Below are 18,309 nucleotides of genomic sequence, written 5' to 3'. Positions count from 1 at the left end.
TTGCTCCTGCCATTTCCACCATCTAGAATGCCTTCCCTGCCTTCCATCTGGTAGAATCCTCATCCCCTAGGCTCAACTACTCTGCCACCTCTTCTGAAAAGACTTCCTTGACCCCAGGCCGATTTAGAGCTCCCTGATTCTTCCCTGCCCACCAGTCCAGGGCAGCCACACCCTGTAGCACGCATCCCACACTGTCCTGACATATCTCTGCGTCTGTCCACGTCTGAGGTCCCTACCCCACCCAGGGCCTGGCTCAGAGTGAAGATCAGTTTGGAAATAGCTGCCCAAAGCTCAAGATGAATCCCCAAACAGGTGGAGCAGGTGACCACCATCCACATGGAATAATTCCAGGGTCTCTGGTCAGGCTTCCTGCTCCCATATGTTTCTTTCGGGATGTCATGGTAACTGGGAGGCCACTACTGGGCATTCGCTGAAACCTCTCAGGGGATCTTTTCCTCAGCAGCCATCACTAGGCCCCCATATGCAAGGAGTCCCTGAACTGGCTCAGAGAGGTAGAACAGACCCAGGCTTCCTGCTCCTATCTTCTCTCAGCTTCTGCCTCCACCTCAGCCTACATCACCCTCCTTCCAAACCCTGTCTACCCATTCCCAGAACATGGGCTTCCTGTGCACCCCCCACCCAGTGCCTGTGTGGTCTCCCCTCCCCCCAGCTCACTCTTGTCCCACCACCCAACTTCCCCCACCCCTGCACTCGCCCCATTTCCCTCTGGCGCCTGGGCTCACTTCAGGAACAGCAGCACCCGGCTGACTTATAATTAGCTTTTACTGGGTGCTTTGTCTCCACTAATCCTTTGAAAGGGGGCTGGCAGGGCAGCCAGGACATTATGATGCAGTAAAACCTCTGTAATATTTATAAATCCCTTTAGACATCATAAAGCAAAGAACCTCCCTGCAGAGTTTATCTCACATAATTACATATACATTTCTCTCTGATTAATAAACATGATCACTTCCATCTGTGGGGTATTCTGCCTTTTCTTTCCTCAGACCTGCCCTCGCCCTTGCCCTTGCCCTTGGCGTCACCCATTCCTGCCTCACGCTAGTCTTCCACAACCATCTTGTGAAACATCGCCTTACGGTGTACTGTCTGCCAGGCCCTGTTCTGGAACCTCAAAAGGGAGGACTGCACAGGGGGAAACTGAGGCCTAGGGCCCTGACCAGCTATCTGATCTCCTAGCCAGGACCCTTTGCAACCCAATCATCTTGGAAATTCCCTTTTCTAATGTCCCTCTAAAAAAGAGTCCCGGAAACGATCGCCTCAGGGCAGAAGGAGGTTGCCCAGACCTGAGTTCTAATCCTGACTTTGCTGCTCACAGCCCCTGTGATGTTAAGAAAATCAGTTGCAGGTTGCGAGCCTCAGTTTCCCCCTTTTGTACCTATCTCAAGGCATCAGGACACTTATTAAGTACTTGCTGACCCCCAGCCAGGCTCTGTGCCCAGACTTGGGGTCCCAGAGCTGAATTAGGCCCTCCTTGTCCCCAAGGAGCTCACATGGAAGAAAGGACAGGTGCTGAGAACACAGAGAAGGCCCTCTAGCACTGGGGCACTCAAGGCACACCTCCCAGGGGATGTTGTTTCTGAGCTAGAGTTTGACAGCCGAGTCAGAGTTCTCAGGCCAAGAGGGACTGATGAGGATGTGAGACTGGCCTGAAAGAATAGTGTCCTTGAGAGCCCACAGGGCCTGGAGGACAGGGGCAAGGGGAAGGCAGCAGGACAGGCTCCACACAGCCTGAAGCAAGGGCCCCATGCCAGGCTCCTTAGGACCCAGGCTGTCCTGGAATCCCAACCCGGCCTTCACAGGAGCCATGTCCTCTTATCATGAGCAGAACTCCACTCTGCCATGAAAAGTCCAAGCCTGGCCCACTCTGGTTCCCTCCATCCTCCTCTTCCTCATCACCCCCTTCTCCTCAGCAGCCCTACCCAGTGCAAGAAAATCAACCCAAATCAGGACCCACATGGATGGACCAGCCACCCTTTAAGGGCCACCCAGGATGAGTCAGGTACAGGCATGACACCAAGGGTGAAAAAAAGGTCAGGACCAGGGATATCAGGTCAAGGGTGAGGATGTCAGCAAGGGGAGCAAGGTCAAGGTCAAGGTGAGTTCAAGCAATGCAGTGAAGGTCGGAATTACAAATGAAGTCAAGGTCACAGGATGGGGTCAGGGTCAGGAGGCAGGGTAGCCCCAGCCTACCATGGTGTGGAGTGCTTCCTTGTGCTGTAGCAGGCCTGGGGCAGCTAAGAGATGGGTCTTTAAATAGTGTTCCAAGTCTGGACAACAGTTTGGAAGGTGACAAAGGACAGGATGGGGATCTCCCTGCCAGACACCTGTCTGGGCCATTCGGAGCGGGTGGGGTTGTGGGATCCAGAGACAATCCAAGCCACGAAGATCTCCACCAGCTCTGGGGCAGCTGACTCTCTGTAGCCAAAGGACCAAGGCCCAGGAAGGGGTTCTTGGCAAAGGACACACAGTAAGGGTAGGCCTGGAACCAGCTGAGAAGACTTGGCCTTGGGCCATGCAAGGTCAGCAGAGCTCCCAAGGCAGGGCCACCCATACTAGCTGGGGAAATTCAGGGCTACAATGTGGTCTGATCCCTCAAGCTGTGTGACTTTAAGTGGGACACCATCTTCCAGAAGGCTCAGTCCTCTCATATAAAAGTACAGAGCACACGACACTCCCTAGTCAGCTCATGGAGAGGGTTTCTGCATCAGCCTGGCCCACAAAGGGCTACTGCCCTGTGGTGTGAGTGCCACCATTACCTACCCCAGCCCAGCCTACTCAGGGCATTGGAAATAATCAGGGACTTAAAAAGCAGAGACAACAACAACGATGACAACAACAAAAACCAATGGAGGTGACTCTGATGAAGGAGAATTGAAAAATCAGATCTTCGTTCTACTCTGGCCACAACACGTGTCCGGACATGGCCCAGCACAAAAATTCTCTAGCACCTGTGCCAAGCTGAGTCTGCACCTGCCCCTCGTAGGCCTCCCATGTGTCCAGTGCAGCACGGCTGCCCCATCTGTCCAGCCAAGTCGGCCCCCGTGTGGGGCCCAACACATCTGATCAGCTGCCAGGGCCGGCAGCGCTGGGCTCAGGCAGTGAGCCCACCAGTCCCTAGGCACAGGACAGCTTAACTGTCCCCGGAGCTGGCCTTAGGCCTCCAAACCCTGATATGATTGATCCTCTGCCTTGTGGGAGGGAATGTGATAATGATGAGAAGCAGCGTAGGTAATATTTATAAAACACAGAAGGTCAGACTATGTTCTAAAACATGTGTCTTCACAGTCAATCCTTACGCCATTTTCCAGGTGAAGAACCTAAGGCACACATGGGTCCCCAAGGCTGAGAAGTGGTGGTGCCAGGATGAGAATTCTCTTTCTAGTGGTTCTGCCCATCCCAGTGCTCCCCTCCCTGGGCCTCCCTGGACTGGCTGACTGTGGCCAGCCTCTCTGACCTCCCTGAGACCGATGATGGAACTCTTCACTCTGAGCTGGAGCCAGACCACCATGCTGTACCCTGGCAGAGACCAACCACAGGCTCCACCCAGGCCCTGGATAGGGTGAAGGGAAACTGACTCCGGGGGTCAGGGGCCTGGATTTCAGTCCCAGCCCCACCTCGACTTGCTTCAGGAATCAGGCTGTGTGAACGAGGCAGGTGCCCGTCCCTTCTGGGCCTATTTGGAAGAGCAGGTGGCCACGTTCTGCACCAGCCCTGGAGAGAAGCCTTTCCCTGCCCGATCCATGAACTTGGCTGGGAGGGGCCTCTTGGCTCTGAGCTTGCTGAGCAAAAGAGGTGATACCATCCGGTCCTGCTTCCTGCTGGCCAAAGGCCTCTTCATGCAAGGGCTGGATGCCCCTAAGCTCCTGCTTCCAGGATCACTGCCCAGGACCACAGAGGGGCTCCTGAGGGCCAAGGGTGGCCCAGAGCTGGCCAGCCTGTGGGAAGGGGGAGGAAGGGAAATGCAGAGGGAATCACGGTGAGATGGGGTGAGTCACAACAGAGTTCACAAGTGCTTGGCAAATTAGTCCTGACAGTTTCCTGCCCTGGCCTCCTTCTCCTTCATATTATGAAAGCAGGAAGGCAGGAAGAGCTGTTCAGAAATCTGGTGGAGCCCGTGGAACTCCTCGTGGAGAGAGAGAGGGTTGGGAAACACTCGTCCCTGAGGTGCAGAGGTTGGGAGTCTGGGGAGCATGCAACAACCATAATAAGGGGAAGCTCTGAGCTCTGCCCTCACTGTGGGACCCTTGCTCAGCAACACACAGATCCTGAGTTTCTGCATCTGAGAAATGGTGCCAGCGACCCAGCAACCCTGGCCCAGTGCTGTGGGAAAGAGGTGGGCACTGAAGTCATTGCCAGGGTTTGGATGGCAGACCCCCCACATGGATGGAATCCTTGATGAAACCTCACTGCCAAAGTCCCACTCAGCTGGGCGGGTCTGTGGTGAATCTGTTGCCATTGCTGGATCATATTATTTGGCTCAGCTGACTACTTCACCAAACTGACTGCTGTGACAGCCAGTTCTTGGGTCAGAGAGACCCCTGAGGGGTCTGTGCACCCAGCCAGGGGCCTCTAAGAGCAAGTGGCTCCAGAACTGAAATTCTGGGTTGGCTTCAGCAAGTCAGAGGAGTACGTAGCCCCTTATGAAGAACATCTCACTTTCTTGAGGGCAACCTGAGGTCCCTGGGGCGACCAAGCCCAGAAGGAAACTCGAAAGAGACCAATTGCCTTAGGATTCAGCCGCACCCCATGCCGGGTGACCGCTGTCACCCAGAACACTTGAGAACAAGCTGGGGCAGTTTACTTACCCTGTCACCCCTCACTCCTAACCTCTTGTCACTAACTTCTCATGGTCAGCAGGCTGTCTCCTGCCCTCCCAGGCCCACAGCCCTTGGTCCCTTTCCTGGCCAGCCACCACCTTGACTTCCATTGTTTACAAATACTTTCTTCAGTCTCCTTCCTCAAAGCCTTTGCTCACATCACATGCTCCCTTCCCTCCCCTCTTCTACTGGAATCACTGTCTCTCTCTCATCTCCACTCTGCAGAGCCAAGACCACCTGCTTTTCCCTTGGCCTTGGGCCTTACCACCATAGCCCCACCTAGAGCCCTCCAACTACCTGACCTCTAGGAGCACAGGGAAGAATCCATCGGCCCTCTGAATCCAACCCTGCTAGATCTGAGTGTCCTTTGCCATCTCCCCATCAAGTGGTCCTTGCTTGCATATCATCTTTAATGGGGAGCTCACCACTTTTCAAACAAAAGCAAATCGGATAGGCAACTGAGTTGCCAATTAGGTATTCTGGGGGACTAAGAACTCATCCTTGACAATCTGTGGGGTTGAACCATTTTAGTAACCCAGTCAGACAATGTATGCTTTCATTCATTCATTCATCAAATATTTATTGAGTACTTATCGAGTGCTGGGCACTGCAGATACAGTGGTGAACAAAAGACTGAGAGGACCCAGATGGAAAGTACTATTACTCGCCCAGAGGGGACATTATGGGCTGGGGTCCAGCAAACCAAGCCTTGAAGGATGAACAGGACACAACAGGAATTGTCGTTGCTCTGGGAAAGGAGCAGGTGAATGTGTAAAATGTTCCAGGGCGCCCACATTGCTGCTCGGAGATGCAGGTGCATAATGCGAGGGACCAGCGTCAGGCAGAAGAAGGGCACAGAGGCAAAAGGGCTGCTCCAAAGTGGCATCTAAACCACTGAGAGGTGACTTCAAAGGTCCACACAGGACCCAGCAACGGGTTCCCAGATCTGGCTTGGAGGCGTCTCTTCTCCTGGTTTAGGGTGACTCGGCTGGCTGGGCAGATGAACTCTGCCCTTTCTCTTCCTCCAGCCTTTAAAACCGCAGCTATTTTTACAGCAGGATGCTGTGGCCACAGGCCCCTTGAACAGGGGGCCTCTCTCGTGCTTCTGCAGAACAAACGCATTCGCCAGCCCTCTCAGCCACAGCTATAAAACAGGCAGGATGCATTCCGGGCGACATTATTAGCTTTAAAGGCTTCCTTGTCTTTTCTAAGTGGCTCCAAATTAGAGGAAGGCTCCAGACAGGGGCAGGCCTGAGGAGGAGGGGACACCAGGGAGTTTGGGAAAAGAAAGACCTCCCCCTAATTGTCCTCAAAATCTCAGTCATCCCATCTGGTAATTAGAGAGTTGATGGATGGGTAAGGCAATTTCCTTTGGGGTAAGAGGGAAAAAAATGCTAATTGGCTCTAAGTCCGGGTTCCGCCTGAAATATTAATTGCAGGGGTGTAGGCTGCTCTGACCTGACCCAGACTCATGTACTGGTCACTTGGGGGTGGGGTTTTGCCTCAACCACCGGCAGGGAGGCTACTGTGCCAGCAGCACATGTTGAATGTCTCTTGACTCAATGCCAGATTCGTTTGTCTGGATTCTGGGTGAGGAAGGTGGGCCTCAGGGAGTATGCAACTCCCTGGTAGTAGGGCCCTGTCTCCCAAGGCTTATTTGGGTAGTCTTCCAGGGGGAGGGGACCTGCTCCTTCACCCAATCTCTGATTGCATTACTGAGGAAGTAACAGAAAGACAGGAGATGGTGAGAAGCAGGTATAAGAACCCAGACCTCCTGAGCCCTGGCTTGACTCCCCACTCCTGATCCCTGAGGAAGATCCTTCCCACATGCTCAAATTGCCTTCCTCAGATATGAGTGGCTACAGTGGTGGACAAGGTGGTCTGGTGACCAGGCCACAGCCAAGAGGACCCAGACGTCCAAGGGTCCAGAGCTCTCTGTGCAGTATCACTTCCCAGAGAGCTTTGGTGACTTGTCCCTGAGCCACAGGGGCCACAAGGCAGGTCGGACCTAGCACTAGCTTGAGCTGAGGAGTTGCAGGGACTCAGAGCAGTACAGGAGCAACCTAGGGATTGTAGTTCACAGTCAGCTCAACTCAGACGTGTGATTGTAAGAGTGAATGAATTCTTGGGTTGCATTAATAGAGGTCTAGATCCTCAATCCAGGGAGGTAACAATACTACCTTCCACTGACTTACGCAAGCAACAGAAACTTTATGCTTCATCCTAGTACTGTGCTTCAGAGGGAGGACTTTTTGGAGGATAGTAGTATTTAGTCACATGAATTACGCCTGAGAGGCTGAGAGGCTCAGCGAGGGGAGCATAATCGAGGCAGTTGTGTTAGTTTATCGGCCAGGCAGGGACTGTTTACCCACCCAAATGAGACCAGCACTCAGCTCTACAGCTGCCATCTTCCATCTCCCCAGTGTTCACAGCCAGGCTCATAGTCCTCTCCAAGCTCAGCCCCTTGGGAAGAACTTTCCTTCCATTACTCCACTTAAATACAACTGTTTGGGTTATTAGCTATTGCTGCATAATGAATCACAAAATACAGTGGTGCTTTCACGGATTCTGTGGGTCAGAAAAATTCCGAAGAGGCACAGCGAGGACAGCTTGTCTCTACTTCATAACATCTGAGACTTCAGCTGAGAAGATTCTAAGGCTGGAGTGGCTGGACGGTTAGTGCTGGAATCATCTGAAGACTTGACCATTCCTGCATTAGGTGTCTGGGCTGGGAAGACTCCAAGTTAAGAACTTACCAAAGCACTTATTGTGGCGTCTCCATAGGACTTGGACTTCCTCACAGCACGGTGGCCCCATAGTAATCAGATTTCTAACATGCTTGTTCAGGGTCTCGGCACCAATTTCCCAGCAAATAAGGTGAAAGTTCCTTGGCTTCTTGTGACTTAAGCTCAGAAGTCACATGGTGTTACTCCTACTCTACTCTTTTTGATCAAAGTAGTCACTAGAGCCTGCCCAACCCAGGTGGAAGGAGAGGTGATATAGAGCCCCTCCCCCCCATCTCAAAGAATTTGCAGACACACAACTGCCACTCCCACCCAGCCTGGCTCAGGACACTCAAAAAGTGGTCTATGGTCACAGACCTGGTAGATAGGGGAAGCAGAATTGGAACCTAGGCCTGAGGACCTCTGTCCTACAGCTGAATATGTGGCAGGTGGTTACTCTCTCCACAGCCAAGAAGTCCTGAGTTAGAAAGGGTCCAGGGCAAGGACAGAGGTCGGGCCCCCTTTTCCTGCTGAGAACAACCTCAAGGGTAGATGCAACCTCATCCTATGCCAGCCCTTCCACTTGGCCTGGGCCCGGACATCGCCCTGTGTATCTCAGTGTCCGCATCTGCCCTCCCCATGCTGCCTCTTCCTACCTCACTCTCTGCGGCAGCTGTGGAAATTAAGGCTCAGAATGGTTCAGGGGTGTTAGGCCAGCAGTTTTACCACCTTCCAGCTGGCTCCAGCCCCTTGCTCCTTCTGTTGTATCAGATCCCTGTTTTCCACAAGTGGGACGATGGGAGTCGGGCTCGGGTACATGCATCCCCCCAAACCTCACTGGGCATTTCTGTGCGGGCTCAGAGCAGAAGAGAACTCTGGGGTAGGAAGAGTCTAGGAGGTCAGCCTGGAGGAGGGGAGAAGGGACAAGCAGAGCTATAAAAGATGGTGGGGCCAGGCCCCCTGGTTTACAAAGTGCATCCTTTTCCTTTCCCCAAGACAGGCAGACCTTATCTCATTGGACAGCTGAGGAAACTGAGGCCTGGAGTGAGGAAGGGCTGGTTTAAGGTGCCACTGGAAGACTTATAACCCATCCTCAAAAGGATACCTGAGAGCTGAGCGGAGGGCAGGGGGCGGGGGGGGGGGCAGGGGGAGAGGTCCAGATGGGCCGTCCCCTGAGAGTTGGGACTTCCTGCACCAGACGGTGGGTTAAGTGGTGCTTAGACTTGGGGCCCTCCCAGGGACCCGTGCTAATGTGTGCTTTCGGCTGCTTGAAGCTTCCTCACACCCTCTCCTGTGAGCCAGGCCAGCAGCAACAAAAGAAACTATAATTATGTCAAGCCACACCCTGTTGCCCTCGCCTAGCAATTAGCCAGGTTGCCCAGCATCCAGCAGCTTCCACTCCAGTTTGGCTCGGAGTGGGGTCAATCAGAAGCTGGGATGGGTGGTGAATCACTTTTTAAACTCCCCTCATGCTCCACCCCCTCCCAGAAATGAGCCTGCAGACAGGGTTCCCTTTCCTAGCTGGTCACCCATGGCCCCAGCAGGATCTCAACCACCTTCCAAGGGAGATCACTGAGCCAGGAACCCCAGCTACCCACCAGGCCAGGTGCCCTTGGGAAGGGGAGCAATGGAGAGCAGAACTCTCCCTGGGTGGCATCCCTCCCAGTGCCCAGATTTGTGGGTTGATCTGTAGGGGAACAGGCAATACACCCACAGTCTGCTCCCCAGGAGACTCTTGGAGCTATGGAAAGACTAGAGCATGAACTTGGAATCAGATAGATTTGGATTCGAGTCCTGCTGGGCCTGACTACTCTGTGACCTCACATATATCACTTAATTTTCCTCAAGGTCTCCATTTCTTCACCTGTAACATGGATTTGGTCGTATTCCCTTCATAGTTTATGAGGATTAGGGTGTTGTGATTGGTGCTTGTAAACTGTGGCTATAAACTCTGTCTGATTATTGGCAGAGGATATGGCTGTCATGACAAGGTCTCCCTCAGTTTCAAGACTGTATGGCCTAATCCTCCTTGGGTCCAGCAATATGTGCCAGCCGTTATGTCACTGTACTTCCAGAAGGTGAATTCCCAGGGAACGCTTCACCCCAGAATGGGCCTGTACCTGAGCCTCAAGCACTGCACCTAATAATCATCATCAGACACTCTACCATCAATGTTTGTGGATTGTTTTCAGTTGGTTCCTTCCACAAAGGCTGGCTCGCCCACTCAAGCCTGGTCCTGCACCTGCCTCTGTTCAAGAATCAGATTAGCTTTGGATTTGTCCAGTTGTGTGAAAACTCTTCATTGGTACCTCTGGTAAGACCAAGGAAGTGGCAACAACTTAGACTGAATGGAGCACAGGTATACCAGGGAGGTTGGTGGGTTGGGAAATGGGATCAGGGTGTGTGTGCGTGTGCAATTTTCTAGAACAGGAGTCCCCAACCGGTACTGGTCTGTGGCCTGTTAGGAATGGGGCCTCACAGCAAGAGGCGAGCGTCAGGAAAGCAAGCATAGCTTCATCTGTATTTGCAGCACTCCCCAGCACCAGCATCACGGCCTCAGATTATCAGGCATTAGATTCTCATTGGTGCCAAAAAGGTTGGGGACCACTGCTCTAGAGCCTGGCCTACGGTGGAAATGATTACCTCTGTAGTTGAGCAGTGTACAACCTGAATGGTTATACATGGCAGCCCTCCAAGACACAGATTCTCAACTCCTTCCCTCAACCAACTATGATACATGTCCTGGAGGCACAGGACCAGCCACCCAGCTGACCTCTCCTGTGGGACTGTAATCCCAGAAGGACAACGTTCTCTGTGAAGTAGGGAAAGGATTCCTCTTTGTTCCCCCTCTCTCTTCTGAGTGGGTACTATCCTAGAGTTCTGAGTACAGTTCTGGGCCCACTTTGGGAGAAAAACAGGAACACTGAAGGAGATATTTCAGGAACTTGGAAGATGGTGAAGACCAAGAACATTGTCCTGTTGCAGGAAACAACACCCGACCGAGGAATATGGATGCTCAGACAACTTTGTTAGAGGAAGGAGAATTTATTAGGCCAAAGCTTAACAACCCTAAAGCACGATCTCCCCTTGGTTAGATTTCTTACAGCTTATATACACTAGCAGTGACCATGCAGGGGCCGCGTGATTCCTTTGTCTGAGATTTCACGTGTGCTTCATGACTCAAGATGGGAGAGGGAGCTTCAAGTGGGTGGCTGCAAGGGGGGAGGAATTTCCAGACTACTGGTCTTATCTATTTACAGGTCATTTTGCCTTGTAGAACCCGCGACCTTGGCGTTATCAACACTGTTATAGGATTCTCAAATGGAGAGACGGAACACCGAGGCTATAAGCAGAAAGTAGCACTTTTTGATGCCAGCACCGGCTCAGCGGATTCCTATCCAAGGGCTGAGCCCCGACTGTAACGTAGCAAGCAGTTTTACACGGTCTTGTTATTCCTACACAGCTACTGAGATAAGGAAGGGCATTAGTTGGATAGCAAGCTCTGAATCAACAGATGTGAGCTGGAGAGTCCTTGAGGTGGGGGAGGTAGCTGTGGGAAACATGTTAGCTGGAGAGCACTGGGCAGAATGGGGGGGAGAGAGCTGTTTTAACCAGCTGAGTCAGTCATTTCTTCAGGCCCTTTCCTTTGTTTTTTCAGATGCCTTCTCTCCTCCCCTCGACCAGGTCTAGTGGGTCTTTAGTCAGAACTTCTTGAACCTCAAGTTTACAGAATTAGATTAATCATGAACTTTAGTTAACAGGACTCTCTATCATTCCTTTTCTCCATTTAATTGATTGGTTGGCTGATATAATGAATACCAATGAACCCCCACCATCCAACCCAATAACTAGAACACCAATAACTTACATTCTATCCATCTGTCTTCTTCCAAGCGAAGTAACAACCACTCTGAATTCTGTGTATCAAGAGTATCAAAATACTCTTGATATTTTTATTTCGTTACATATTCATGTATTCTTAAATAATGTATTGTTTAACTTGGCTTATTTTTAAACTTTAATATAAAAAGGCAGCAAAAGTCCTCTGGGACTGCATTTTTCACTCAACATTGTATTACTAAGTATGGGAAATCAATGACTGGCTCTGATCTTTCACATCTCCCAGATCAGCACCCTCACCATGGCCTTATCATGGATTGACTATTTGCCTGTCCCAAGACTGAGCTTAACTATGTAGTGTTGTAAAGCCTAAAAATTCAAGTACTGACTTGACATCTTTGAGCAGAGCAGCTCGGGCCATTCCACAGACCCTCAGTTGAGGCAAAGCCACCATCCAAGCTCAGTCTAGATCAGCCAGGATCAACCAAGCTTTAGTCAGGCTAAAGATCCATGAGAATGAATGATTGTTGCTTTCAACATTGGAGACTTGGAGATTTTTTAGGCAGCATTATCGTGGCAATAGCTAATCATTACAGCAAAATTCATTTATCTTGTTATATGAATCTCTAAGAGATTTATTCTAAATCATGTGACTATGGCACCATTAATGTGTCCGATTTTCTATTGATGGGCGCCTTTTTGCAGTCATGAACAGTGCTGCCTTGGACATTCTTGTAAGTGTCTCCTGATACACATGGCAAAAGTTTCTCTTGGGAATATAGCTAAAAGTAGAAATGCACATATTCAAGTTTACAAGATAGTGTCAAAACATTTTTCAAAGTAGTTGTGTCAATTTTCACTCTCATCAGCTACATACAAGATCCTGTTGAACACATCCTCTCCAATACCTGCCGTCAGACTTGTAAATTCTTGCCAAATCAAAGTTTCTAATCTGATATCTTACAGTGTATGGATGGAATTGTATCCCTTCCCCACCCAAAAGTATGTTGGAGCCCTAACCCCCAAAACCTCAGATTGTGACCTGATGTGGAGATTGGGTCCTTATAGAGTAAAATCAAATTAAAAAGAGGTCATTAGGGTGGGTTCTAGTCTATTAAGACTGATATCCTTATAAAATGGGGAAATTTGGCACAGAGAAATGCATAAAGGGAAGACAAAGAGAAGAAACAACGAGAATGCTATCTATAACCCAAGGGATGCCTGAGGCTACCAGGAACCAGGAGGGAGGCCTGGAATAGATTCTCCTTCACAACCCTCAGAAGGAACCAGTCCTGACCACAACTTGATCTTGGACTTTCACCCTCCAGAACTGAAAAGTGAGACAAAATATCCCTGTTGTTGAAGCTCCCCAGTTTATATGCTTTGTTATAGCAGCCCCTGGATGCTAATACATGCAGAGTGATCTTGAATGATTACTCAGTGAGGCCGAACATGTCCTCTTATGTTTATCGGTCTTACTTTTTCTTCTTGTAGGAGATGTCTGTTCTGGTCTTTTGACTATTTTTCTTTTGGATTTTTTTCTTATTGACTTTCAGGAATTCCTTATTTATTCTTAATACCAAGCCTTTGTTGGCATTTTCTCCCAGTTTGTAGCTTATGTTTTTACTTTCTTTAGTCTGCTTTTGATGAGTAGTTCTTCATTTTAATATAGCCAAATTTCTCCATCTTTTCTTTGAGGTTTGGTATTTCTTGTACCTTCTTTATTAATAGCAAATGTCAGAGAGAAGAAATTTTCCTCTACCCTTTGTCGAAGTAAGAAACATCCAAACCTGTAGAGAATTTTTATAAGAGTTTATTCGAGTCAAACTGACAACATATGCCGGGGAGCAAGATCTCAAATGCTCCAGAGAATATCAATTTTGCAGTTTCTTTTATGCATTTGAGATTAAGGAGGAAACCAAGGAAGATTATGATGAAATAGGAGAAAGCAAGGCAGGAATTGGATTATAAAACAGTTAACAAGTTTATGTGCTTTCTTGAGAGTGGTCACGCTTTAGAAGACAGGGTCTGAAAGGGTGGTCTCATATTAGAAGGAGGGGTCCAGGGGTCTAGGCAAAGGTGTGTTAACAGAAACAATGGGCGGGGCTTGCTTAAAGCAAAGATAATCCTAAAGAAGTTACTGCCTGGGGTGTGACTATTCACCTGACCTGCCCAGTTAGGAATTTATGATCAGATCACCCTGTGAAGTCACTTTCCATAGAACTCCTTTTTCTTCCACACCTTCTAGGTTTTTCTGGCTGGTCTAAGAATTAAATTGACATGTCACAAGTTAACAGGAGAAGATCAATTTGATTTCATATGTTCAGGCATTCCACCAGAAAATGAAGGGCCAAGGACAAATTGGGCAGTTAAAGCTTATATGTCATCTCGAACTAAGAAGTGGGTAGTGGTTTGGGACTTCGAAGAAGAGGAAGGCAATTTACATGAAGATTGAAAAGCAAATGTATGGTAAACAAATATTTGCTGGGCCATGCAGAGAGATGGGGCACAGAACTGGACTCTGATCTCTAGGCTCCATCCAGTTTCCCCCATCACACCTAGTTCTTATTCTTCATAGGTGTCTCTGGTGATGGCTTAATTCCAGGAACAAGACCTTTATCTAAATTTTTGGGGGTAGTTAAGAGAGAGATAACAAGAAAAACTTTCTGAGTCTTCTGTTTCTTAAAATCAGCTTACATTGGTCCTCATGCCAAAGAGATACATTTTGGGATGGCAAGTTTTGCTCCTCTGCACAAACCACAATGACAACAACTGGGCACTAAATGTTCCACAACAGGGATGAGTTAAATTATGTCAAATTCGCACAATGAAATACTATATTGCAGTTAAAAATTATATTTCAGGTGAATATTATGATATAAAAAGATATTCACATAATAAGTAAAAACGGCAAGTGACAAAATATTACTCATGACTTTATTTTTGTATGTGTCAGATGAATGGAAGCCTCCTCCACCTTTCATTAGGCCCAGACTTGGAATAAAAGTTAAATAATTCGAGCTGGGTCCATCCTTGCAGGGAAGAGAGCCCTTTACTGCTAAAGTGGGCTCTATTGTGATCAAGCCAGGCTCCCATCAGCAGAACCAATGTTCTGAAGGGGGCAAAGCCAAGGCTGCACTGCCAAGGGAAGTACATCCACCTCAGTTTGAAACTGGCCTGTGTTCTTCTGAGAAAGAAATCGTGAAAACAGTGCTCACTTTGGCGAGATGTGTGTAGCTCTTGAATTTATAAGGGCGGTCCCACAGCTGTCTCTGGAAGGGTCTTTACCTGAGCCTGGGTGACCATCTTCCTCCTGAGCATCTTAAAATGGGGAGTGAGGGTAGCTGGGGAAGGTGGAGATTTCTCTATCAGAGAAGCTTAAAAGCAACAATCTATTAAAAGGAAAGACTTTGAGATTTATACTGAAGTTATATCTGTATAACAAATGCCCTAATTTATTTATATTGTCTATTTCAGGTAGCTGGGGATAGGAGAGGCACCAAATATTATTAGATGAATGGGGGGGGCGCTAAGAACCCCTAAGCGATCGCTTACACCATGTCTGTTCTAGAACCAAAAGGACAGCGGATTTCTTTCTCCAGAGGGGGTGGGGAAGAATATCTAAGCCTGGGAGGTGCCCAGGATGCATCAGACAGAGAAACTTTTTTTTTTTTTTAGGTGAGGCAACCCTTGGTTGACCTCACAGATTGCAAGGACCTTGTCAGCTTACGAAGCCTTATTTTTTTTATTTTTTACACCTGTAGCACCTGGTCTTCCTAGGTGGTCTCCCATCCAAGTACTAACCAGGCCTGATCCTGCTTAGCTTCTGAGATCAAACGGGATCGGGCTTGTTCGGGGTAGCATGGTCGTAGACCAGACAGAAGACTTAATGGGGGCTGCAGGCGTAAAAAGAAACAGGAAGAGAGAAGATGGGAGCAAGGCCCTTCCCCCATGGAGAGCATTTCTCTACTAATGATGAAGTTTCTTGTTTCCTTCCTCCACAATGTTCTGTCATGCATAGTCTCCAACCTTTGGGAGTCTCTGGCCTGTTGTCTGCATCTCTTCATCGGCCTACCTGGGGGACTACAATAGTTAATTTTATGTGTTGACTTGGTTAGGCCATGGTGCCCAGATATTTGGTGAAACATTATTCTGAATGTTTCTGTGAATGTGTGTTTTGGATGAGATTAACATTTAAATCAGTGGACTTTGTATAGAACAGATTGCCCTCCATAATGTGGGTGGGCCTCATCCAATCAGTTGAAGGCCTTAAAAGAATAAAGACAGCAAGAAAGGAATCCCTCCAGCAGATGGCCTTTGAACTTGGACTGCAACTCTTCCCTGGGTCTCCAGCTGCTGGCTTACCCTGCAGATTTTGAACTCATACCTCCACAAACATAGAAGCCAATTTGTTAAAGTAAATATCTCCTCTCTCTCTCTCTCTCCCTCTCTCTCTCTCTCTCTCTCTCTCTCTCTCTCTCTCTCTCTCTCTCTCTCTCTCACCAATACAGGTACTGAAAAATGAGCTAGCTATGCCTTGTAGGAGGAAAGTTGCAGGAGTCAGTTGAGCCTGGGCTGGCTTAGGTCAGATGAAAAAGTCAGATTTCCACCCCACCTAGGAAGGAATGCAAGGTAGTGAGTTCCCCATTGTTTCCAAAAGCAGTATTGGGAAGAAACATTGAACCCAGCACCTGGTAATTGCTCAGTAAATATCGTCAGATGAATGGTGATTAAATGAAGATTGTGAAGGGGTCCTCGGCCCCCGGGGGAGGAACAAGAACTAAACTTTCCAAAGATAAAGAGAAAAGAAGGGCCTTTCTTTCTCCCTGTCCCACCTCAGAGCCCTGTGCTGAGCTGAGCACACTGGGGTTCTCAGTGAAGCCTCCCAAGGTCAAGCTGCTACTCCCACTGGACCGTGGGGCACAGAGGTACAGCAACACCCTCCTCTGACCTTGGGGTACTCACACTGTGGGGAGCCTGTGAGGCGCCCCAATGAACTAGGGGTATGTTTGAAGTCTCGGCACCTTCTAAGGATTCAGTTTAACAAGCTGGGTGCTGCAGGCACCTTGATGAAAGACGCTACATAAAGACATGAGATAATTACCAATTAAAGCCATTTTCTTAGAAACAAGAAGGTTCCATTTGCCAAGAGTAAACAGTGGGGACAGGCTCTGCCTGGGCGCAGGACCCAACGGCTGGGAAAGCCGTTCTGGGTGGGCTCAAAAGTCAGTGTGAGTCAGAGCATGGGGTCAAGTGGGGCCAGAGCTCCCCCACCCAAACCCCACGAGTGAGAAGTCAGCAGAGATCCAGCGGTAGGGTCTCCAGGGGACGCGAGGCGCCCCAACCCACTGCCCTGCACTCTGCCTGGCAAGAATGAAGGAACTACTGCACAAGCTTAGCTGGTGAGGGCCATTCTATCTAACTCAGGGACTCCCTGACATCCTCTGGAGGATGTAACTTTGATGAAGAGACAAACACTGGGAAGCTGGCCCTGTGGCTCCCTTTTCATTAATTTCATAAATATCTATTGAGCGTCCCCTGTGTGACACTGGGTGCTTGGGGTGGACAAGAGACAAGCATGCCTGCCCTCCCAGGACTGACCTGGCCGCCAAGACTCACTGGTACTTACGATGGACTAGACACCGTGGTGAGTGCTTTACCTGGGCCGGCCCATTTCGCCCTCACCCTGTCCCTACAAAATGGTCTGTTAGGCTCCCCATTTACAGAAGAGGCTAAGTGACTTCCTGAGGTCACCTAACTAGTGAGAAACTCCAGGTTCTGAGCTAGTAACCACTGCTCTGCCCCTGCCCTGCCCGAGCTCTTGGGTATCTGCCCAGCCTGTGTGTTGGAGGTTGGCAAATGAGGCCTTCAGAAGCCTCTCCAGTGTCCATCCCTCGATGGGTGGCATCACCTTGCAGACTCCCAGCCTCCCTGTGGACTCCAGACCACCCCCGAGCTCATGCCTCTCTCCTGGAAGCCCCTAAAAGCCAGATCAGGGAATCAGGCTCTCCCTCCGCACACCCGTGCTGACCACATCCCCATCACTGAGAACCATACATTCAACCTTTTAAGCCAGAAAGCTGGGATCAGCTCTGACTCCTATTCCCTCACTTTTTACATTCTACCAGCACAAAGAATAGAGGTTCCATATTTCCCATGGGCCCATTGGAACCTGGAGCCAGGACCCAGAGGCCCAGAGCAATCCAAGAAGGGACTCGGCTCCTTTTATCACCTTGGTTACCTGGTTACCACTAGCCGATGATTAATTCCTGCTTCCCTGCCTACTGGGAAAATTCCTTGTAAACTATAATGTCCCTAATAATGGAAGAAAGTCTTATAACACTCAAGTCAAATGTGCAGGCATAGCCCAGTTTCCCAAAATCATGTAGCACTTAGAGGTGATCGTATTCAACATTTCACAGAGGAAGGCACCTAGTATGTGCCAGCTGCCATGCTGAGTGGATCTCATATTTAGCTATCCCAGGGTAGTTCCAATTACCCCCTCCTTACAGATGAGGAACTTGACTCTCACGGAATGTAAATACTGCCAGAGGTGAGGGACAGCTACATCAGGGTCAGTTCTTTCCCTGATGCCTCCTGAATTAGTTTTCTGCTGCTGTGTAAAACATAACCATAGATTTAGTGACTTAAAACACACATTTATTATCTGACGGTTTCCATGGGACAGGCATCTAGGCACAGCTGGCTGAGTCACCTGCTCAGGTCAAGCTGTCGGCCACTCTGTGTTCTCATGGGGAAACCTGGCTGGGGAAGAACCCACTCCCAAGCTTATTCAGGCGGCTGCAGAGTCTATTCTGTTTCTTTGTGACTATATGACTGAGGGCTTTTTGTTGGCTGTCCGCTAGAAGCCACCTCGGGTCCTAGAGTCCCCTGCAGTTACCTACTTC

At 49.4% G+C, this 18,309-nt stretch overlaps 1 pseudogene; it reads right to left on the bottom strand.

Annotated features, from left to right (window-relative positions):
- Positions 1-15,156: 15,156 nt before the first annotated feature.
- Positions 15,157-15,275, bottom strand: LOC111746574 (annotated as a pseudogene).
- Positions 15,276-18,309: the final 3,034 nt, after the last annotated feature.

Source organism: Pteropus vampyrus, unplaced genomic scaffold (assembly GCF_000151845.1).
Source record: "Pteropus vampyrus isolate Shadow unplaced genomic scaffold, Pvam_2.0 Scaffold193, whole genome shotgun sequence".
NCBI lineage: Eukaryota > Metazoa > Chordata > Mammalia > Chiroptera > Pteropodidae > Pteropus > Pteropus vampyrus.
The sequence above is the reverse complement of the archived record's forward strand: the minus strand, read 5'-3'. Positions and strand labels throughout refer to the sequence as shown.